Source organism: Macaca fascicularis, chromosome 6 (assembly GCF_037993035.2).
Source record: "Macaca fascicularis isolate 582-1 chromosome 6, T2T-MFA8v1.1".
NCBI classification, from domain to species: domain Eukaryota; kingdom Metazoa; phylum Chordata; class Mammalia; order Primates; family Cercopithecidae; genus Macaca; species Macaca fascicularis.
Window position 1 is genome coordinate 43,322,133 of NC_088380.1, and position 8,286 is coordinate 43,330,418.

The 8,286-nt window shown below is 39.5% G+C and overlaps 1 long non-coding RNA gene across 1 annotated transcript in view; it reads left to right on the top strand.

Annotated features, from left to right (window-relative positions):
* Positions 1–399: 399 nt before the first annotated feature.
* The window catches only part of LOC102125750 (uncharacterized), a 33,119-nt gene continuing 25,232 nt past the window's right edge, over positions 400–8,286 (top strand). The window contains exon 1 of the long non-coding RNA XR_012413625.1: positions 400–560. This is a non-coding gene — a long non-coding RNA (uncharacterized lncRNA). The remainder of the gene's footprint in view (positions 561–8,286) is intronic.

An 8,286-nucleotide genomic window follows, 5' to 3' on the forward strand; every position in this document is an offset into this window, starting at 1 on the left:
CCAATCAAGTCCCGACTTAGGACAAACACCGATCTATCCCTGGCTGCGATTTCTAGGTCTTAGGAAGTCACTGTTTCGCCTTAGAAAGGCGGAGTTACCCTGTGACTTATTTTTCAGCAACTCCAGGTTTCCTGCTGCCTCGGACTTCTAATTGTAACAAACCTGGAGTTAGACCTGCCTCAAGTTTATCAGTCCTGGCAAGTTTTGGATTCCTACTAGAAGCGCTGTTTTAGCTGTGCAGGAGATGTTTAACTCCTGTAGAAATTTGGGTACCAGCGAATGCTATTTTTTTTTTTTTTTTTTTTTTTTTTCTGATTTGGCGATGACCAGTTTAGCAGTGCCTGGGAGCTCTTACACCAACTTTGATTTCGCAATATCGAGTCCACCTTAGCTATGCTTGTGTTTCTTAAACTCCCATGGAAGTCAGGAAATGCCGGCAAACGCGATTTCTGATTTACCAAGATCCGTTTGACAATACCAAGTTCCGCTGAACGAGACTTTTTTCTCTTGTGGACCAAGTCGGGATACACCAACTACTACGATTTGTCAGTCATAAACAGGTTTAACCTTGACTGGGTTTGGAGTTTGTCTGTGTTTTGTTGTTGTTGTTGTTTGTGTGTGGTGGTGAGGGGGAGCGGTTGTCGTAGGAAATTTGAACTTAGGTGTAACATGAACCGGTTTAGCTCTGATAGATATCCTAATTGGAGGTTTGCGTGGTTTAGCGATGTTTTTTATTTCTCTTTGTAGAGTTGGTTCTAATTTTTGCTTATTTTAAAATTCTCTTTTTGTGTCTTTTGCTTTGAGAACAATGTTACCAGTAGTTACTCAGTGTGTTCGCTTTTATTTTTACTTGCATTTTATACTTTTATCATTTTTAAATTGTATTTTTATTAAATGTTATATTGTGTTTTTGTTTTGTTTTGTTTTCTACTCATTTTGAGTGTCTCAGCTTCCTGCTCCTTGACTTTCATTCTCTCAGGAGCCAGGGAGCTGAGCTCGGTCTCAGCCTCGCTGCTGTCAGGTCCGGGGTTCTGTCTGGTGGCTCGGCTTCTAACGCGGAGCTGGCGGCTTTGCTTTTGCCGGTAGCGCCCACTCGGCGTTTTCTCAGTTGCTGCACCGCTCTTAGCGCCCAACGTGTAATGTTTCCTGTTCCTGGGGCCCGTTAAGTTCTGTGTGCTGTCACTTCCTCGTTCTTGGCACGGCTAGTATCTCGTAGGAACTTCCTGAACCAGGTTTTATGGTGCAGAACGGTGATTGCACACAGCCGCCGTGTGCGCCAGTACTGCCGTAATACCGTTAGCCGGCGCTTTTCTGTCACAACACATTACATCAGGTTAAAACACATTAAACAGATTAAACACATTAAACAGATTGAAACACATTAAAATGTCACAATACATTTAAACAGACTCGGTTTATTCCTCCTGACAGGATGTTTAGGCGTGGAAGCACCGCTCCTCTTTAAGAGCCCGCAGTTTCTCTCTAGTAGCACTATTTATCGCGCCAAAACGGGTATTTGTTTGGCAGCACCAGAGCTATCTGCTGGGTTCTGGCGCTTGCTGAGTCCCAGCGCCGCCAGTTTCTGGTTAGCGAGGTCGTTAGTAGGGCAGAGCCCTAGCGGACAGTTTCCTGGTGGCAGGAATGCTCATTTCCCGGATAAAGATGGTTCGTGGACCCTGAAGCGCTCTTTAATCCCTGCATTCTGTAGGGCTACTTCTCTGTACACTTTGCTTGGTGTCCGTTTCATTTCGGTTTATTTTCTCGCTATGTTTTTCTGTCGAAATTAGTTTGTTTTGGTTCTATGCACTTTGTAAAATTTTATCGTTTTTCATTTGTGTACTAATTTTCATGCATTTGTTGCTATTGAATTTCATAATATCTGGCTTGCCTCCCGTGAGCTCTGGAGAGCACAAATACCCAGGATGAGGGTAGTGCTTAAGGTTTAGCTTCCTTGATCAGAACAAACGCTTGTGTCCTCCTGACCTGAGGCTTAGCGATGGAGCAACGGGTTTTCTAGGCCTGGTGAAGCAGGCTTGGGATTCGCAGAGGTAGGGCTCCGCCTCCGCCTCCGCCTCACAATCACAAGATTGTGAGCCTTGGCCTCAGCCTTTGTATCCAGTACTGGGAGAGTACTTATTGGACAACTGTGATTTGGAACTGCTTTCCAGCCCTTGTTGGTGGCTTCGATTAAATACTTTATCAGAAAAATTAAAACTTTAAGTTCAAATGCTTTTTCAGGATGATGTGATTCAAGTAAATCTTTAACAAACAAACTGGCTTTAAAGTTATTGGTAAAATAAAATTAGAAATATCTTCAGAATTGTCAACATACATTATTGTTTAGATTTGTTGGTCAGTGGTTTTATATTTATTTCCGCTAGGTAATATAAGGCGTGAAAATTTGGCATCAAGGTTATTAAGCTATAAATGCAGCCCAAAACAAAATTATCTTTGTGCGTGTAATTTTGGTAAATAAAGCATTTAATATCATTGGTTTAATGAAAACAGCTAAATCCTGGGTTACTGGCAGAAAAGAAAAACCCATTTATTTAATCTTAAGGTTCTTACTTAGGTAAACACCTGATATTCACAGGCTATAATAATGGTCAACAGGAACATATCTGAAACTGCCCCATGTTTTGGTTTGCCTACTGGCCAGATAAAGCTGATTTTTCAAGACAGGAGAATTGCAATAAAGAGTTTGATACATGTAGAGTCACCTAAATTGGTGGTCTGAACTTTATTATTACTCAAATCAGCCTCCCAGAAAATTCAGAGGCTAGAGATTTTCAAGGATAGTTTGGTGGCAGAAGGCAGCTAGAAAGTGGGTGCTGCTGCTTGGTTAGAGGGCAATCATAGGGGTGTAGAAAGCACTTGCATTTGCACTCAGTCCATTTCTTTCTTGAGGGGGTGTCACAGAGGAGTGGCTGATGCTGTTGGGGACATCTGATCATCAGAAATGCAAAAGTCTGAAAAGTCATCTCAAATGGCCAATCTTAGGTTCTAGTAATGAGGGAAGTTGCAAATCTTGTGACCTCTGGAATAATGACTGGTAATCATTTAACTATGCCTACATCTTAGCAGAATTCAGGCCCCTCTCATCCTCCTAAGCTGCGGGGGCTTTCATTAGTTTTGTAAAGATGGTTTGGTTTGGGGAAGGGATATTATCATATAAACTATAAACTAAATTTCTCCCGGAGTTAGGTTGGCTTACGCCCAGGAGTGATCAAGGGCAGTTTGGAGGTTAAAGGAAAATGGAGTTGATTAGGTCAGATCTCATTAACTGTCATAATTTTCTCACTGTTATAATTTTGCAAAGGTGGTTTCATGGCTTTAAATGATGGTTAGCTTTGTGTAATATCACAGTTTTTATAAGTAATGTAGGTAAACTATTTTTAAAATTAAATTAATTAGGTAAATGTAATGGAATAAATGCTTATAAGTAACCTTATATAATTTAGAATATTCAAGTTAGGGCTGGGCGCAGTGGCTCAGGCCTATAATCTCAACATTTTGGGAGGCCAAGGTGGGTGGATCACTTGATGTCAGGATTTGGAGACCAGCCTGGTCAATGTGGTGAAACCCCATCTCCACTAAAAATACAAAAAGTAGCTGGGTGGGGTTGAGCATGCCTGCAATCCTAGCTACTCAGGAGGCTGAGGCAGGAGAATCTCTTGAACTCAGAAGGTGGATGTTGCAGTGGGCCTAGGAAGGGCCACTGCCCTCCAGCCTGGGCAAAAGACCGAGACTCTGTATCTATCTATCTATCTATCTATCTATCTATCTATCTATACATATATATATATATATTTAAATTAAATAATAGATAGTTATTAAATGTCTGAGTCATTTTCAACTTAAAAAAATTGTAGGAAAGCATTTTTTCAAAAACAGTGTTATTATTAAAAGGAAAATAATTTTGTCTAATTCAAAGGTTATTTATGAAACAAGGTAAAAAAACAGTAAAAAAAAGAGAAATGTAAAAAAAGTTATAGATATAAAAAGATATTTTTGGTAAGAAAGGCTGAAAGAAAAATAATTTTATATGAGAAAGAATCCTATATGGCAAATTTTTGTCCTAAAGCAAAATGACTGATTATTTGAGAAAAAGGGATGTTTAGGATAAAACAGGAAGTGCCAGCATACCATAAATGGTTTAAGTTGTAATCAGGTTTGTAAAGAGAAGTTATTTTTTAAAACTATGTTAACTAAGTTGGCTATAGTAGTCTTTCTAGAGATTGGGCTCTGATATTAAAAATACACTAATACATAAAAGACGGTTAGAACAACATTTTTGAAAAGTATTGATTTACTCTTACTAAATTATAAGATATTTTAATTTTTAACCCCAATGTTCAACATTTATTGCATCTTATTGTTTTCAGCTTTCTCGCTCCTTTAAGACCTGAGATAATAACTCTCTCCTTCAACTTCTGTGTCAGCTCCTATTACTCTATTTCTTAGGTAGTAACTGCTGTTTCTTGTCTGATGCTAAAAATATTTTACCTTTAGGGTCTAAAAGAAATGTTTTCTTCCAATATAACATTCTGTGCTCTTGACTTTTTAAAATATATCCAAATTGTTCTATTAAACCAAAAAACTTCACTTATGAACCAGGACACACTCTTCCCATGTCTAATTAATTCAAGTACCCTTTTCATTAGTTTTGACTTGCAGGTTATCTAAATGGACTCCCCTTAAGGAAAAGCAATCACACAAACTTTGTTGTCTTTTCATAACTGGCCTGAGAAAAAACATATTTTACATTGTATCAAAATAATTCCTATGCCGTCATTACTGTGTTTTTATCTGCTTTGAAAAACTCATATTTAACAAAAATTAAGGTTATTATATCCGTGTAACTTCCTGTATTTCTTTTTAAACCTTGTGCTACTAGGTTAAAGTGCTTTATCTCCTGGATCTAAAAAGGTCACCCAACTCATGCTCAATGGAGAGCAATTGAAGCCTCATCTTCAGATCTAGGAGAAGATGAAAATCAGAATAAGCTGCAGTCATGAGATATGGGTCCAGAAATTAAAACTATTTAAACCCTCTAGTCCCAGGGACTATTGCAGAAGAAGTGGGTGTGTGAGCTTGTAAGGACCCATTTTAAGAGACAAAATTAGTTCAGAGTTTCTCTGTAAATTAAATAGTTGGTGTGTTTTTGTTTGGTTGCTTTTGTGGTTTTTTTAGACAGGGACTAGATGTGTCACCCAGGCTGGAGTGCAGTGGGGTGATCCTGGCTCACTGCAACCCGCACTTCCCAGGCTCAAGCGATCCTGCCACCTCAACCTCCTGAGTAGCTGGGACAACAGGTGTGTACCACCACGCCTGGCTAATTTTTGTATTTTTTGTAGAGACAGGGTTTCACCACATTGCCAAGTCTCAAACTCCTGAACTCAAGGAAGCCACCCACCTAGGCCTCTCAAAGTGCTGAGATTACAGGCGTGAGCCACTGTGGCCAGCCTATAAATAAATATCAAAGGAACACTGATGCAAGCTCAGCATGTGGGCCCCTGTGTCAGATTAAAAGTGTTTTCTTGGAGTGTTAACCTATTATTTTTTTAAACATTATGAAAGGTTATGAAAAGGTTTATAAAAATTATATCTTGTGGTCAAGATGATTAAAATACAACAATTTGTAAGACTTGAGAAACAGATTTAATTGGCTTCATGCTGTCTTCATTAGGTCTTGTTGTTTGTGAAAGTAAGTCTCAAAGAGTAAAAGTTTTTTGCCTTTTTGTTTTTGAAATCCTTTAGTTACCACTTTGAATAAATGAGTGACTTATTTTACAATGACCTGTGATCCCATTTTGTGATACCAAGTATTTTAAGTCTTTGATATTTGACAAACTTTCCAAAATCCAATTCTAAATTGAGCCTTTTTGACCTCATTAATTTTTTTGACATTATATCCCCTAAAACCCAAAGAAACATATTTGGCTTACTTGGTATAATAAAATCACACAAGAAAGGTTATCAAATATGAAATGATGTTAAACCTTCCATGGATTGTATTTATATAAATGCATTATTAATATGTGTTCCCAAATTATATGAGATTCCTGTGATTCTGAAATGTTTTAGTATATGTTATCGGAACTAATTATGATTATTATATTAAATTGTTGTATGTCATAGGTATAATCAAATTTCCTTGTCAATGTTGTCTTTAACCATGGCTGTTCTAATACTTTTGTCATCCACAACCGTTGTTTTACTTTGATCATTTTTTAGGGTGGTTTAAACCCTCAATCTCCTAGGTCCAAACAATTCTCCCACCTAAGCCTCCAAAGTAGCTGAGACTACAGGCACACACCAAACACTCAGCTAATCTTTAAATTTTTTGTAGAGATGGAGTCTCCCTATCTTACCCAGGCTGGTCTCAAACTCTTGGGCTCAAGCAGTCCTCCCACTTCAGCTTCCCAAAGTGCTGGGATTACAGGCGTCAGCCACCACACCCAACCTTTTAATACATTTATTGTCTCTTCATTAACAAATACTAAGCATCTATATTGTGCTGCGCAGTGATCAAGGTGCCAGAGATAAGTGATCAACAAGCAGACATGGACTTGACCATAAAGTGTCTGACAACTTCATGGGTTGAAAAAACAACAGCAAACATGACAACAAATAAATAAATAAATAAATAAACTGTTTATATGATAAACGCTATTAAGAGACTTAATGCAAGTTAGTTGGAAAGATAACTAGGAGGATGCTATATTAGGTAGCGTAGTAAGGATAGAATTATCAGAGATACTTCCACTTTGACATGAATAATGCAATGAACAAAGAAAAAAAAATCTGAGCCAGACACAGTGACTCACACCTGTCATCTTAACACGTTAGGAGGCAGATGCGGTAGGATCACTTGAGGCCAGCCTTGCCAACTGTAGGGAGACCCCCCTGAAACTATCGCTACGGAATAAAAGATGAAGTGCTCCTGATTATCATAAATACAAAATTGCATGCAGGATTGTGTAAAGACAATGCCAGGTTGGACTGCCAGAATGAGCCAACAGCACGTGATATGCTACCCCCTGCAGAGAGCCTATGCAGTCACGGAGGTTTCACATCACCAAGATTCCTATCCTAGAAAAGCAGATGTGCATAACTCTGGGAATGGAATGCGACCCTTGTGGAGAGCCTATAAAGGGACGCATGAGGGGCGCCTGTTCATATGGATAAGACGGGGCTATAAACGCCCTCATCTTGCCACGGCTCTTCTAGGCCTCTTTAGGGTTAAAGCATAGGCCCTTCCGAGAATTTCTGGTCTAACAGGTTGTCTAGCTTCACATCCTGTTTCTATTGATTGTTTGTAACCAGCTTTTGCTGCAACTGTTACTGCTGATTAATATCTTGCTAATCATAGGTTATGGAAAGACTGTGTTTCTGTTTTAAGGCTCTATTAGAAATTGCTGATGGACACACTATATTGTAAATTCTTATCTCTGTATACTGTACTTCTGCATACAGATGTTATGTTAAATAATTACTCCATCCCCATGTGACCATCTCACCTCATAATCAAATGACCCTAAATCCCTCATAACCTACCTCCACCCTCACTAAACTTAATAACAAATGCTGGTATACCCAGTGCATTGGCAGCATCACAGGGCCAGAAGGTGGTGACCCCCCTGGACCCAGCTTTCACTATTTTGTGTGTTTCTATTATTTCTCCATCTGCCGATCCACCTGGGAACAAAGAAAGAGCCCCATTGCATTGTGGGCTGCTGGCCAGATCCTGCAATAACCAACATGGTGAAATCCCGTCTCTACTAAAAATACAAAAAAACTTAGTCCTAAGTGATGGCACACCCCTGTAATCCCAGCTACTTGGGAGGCTAAGGTGAGAGAATCAATTAAACCTAGGAGGCAGAGGTTTCAGTGAGCTGAGATTGGGCCACTGCACTCAGGCTTGGGAAACACAGCAAGACCCTGTTTCAAAAAAAAAAAATTGAAGGTGGAGTTACCATCATGAGACAATATTCTAAGACTAGAACAGCTTTATTACGGGCTGGACATGGTGGCTGACATCTGTAATCCCAGCACTTTGGAAGGCTAAGTCAGGAGGATCACTTGAGGCGAGAATCCCAAAACCAGCCCAGGCAAGATAGTGAAACACCATCTCTGTGAGACACCAAAAACAAAAAAAAAGCTTTTAATTAGCTGAGTGTGGTGGTTTCTGCCTGTAGTCCTAGCCACTCAGGAGGCTGAAGCAAGAGGATTCCCTGAACCCCAGGAGTTCGAGGCTGAAGTGAGCTATGATGGTACCACTGC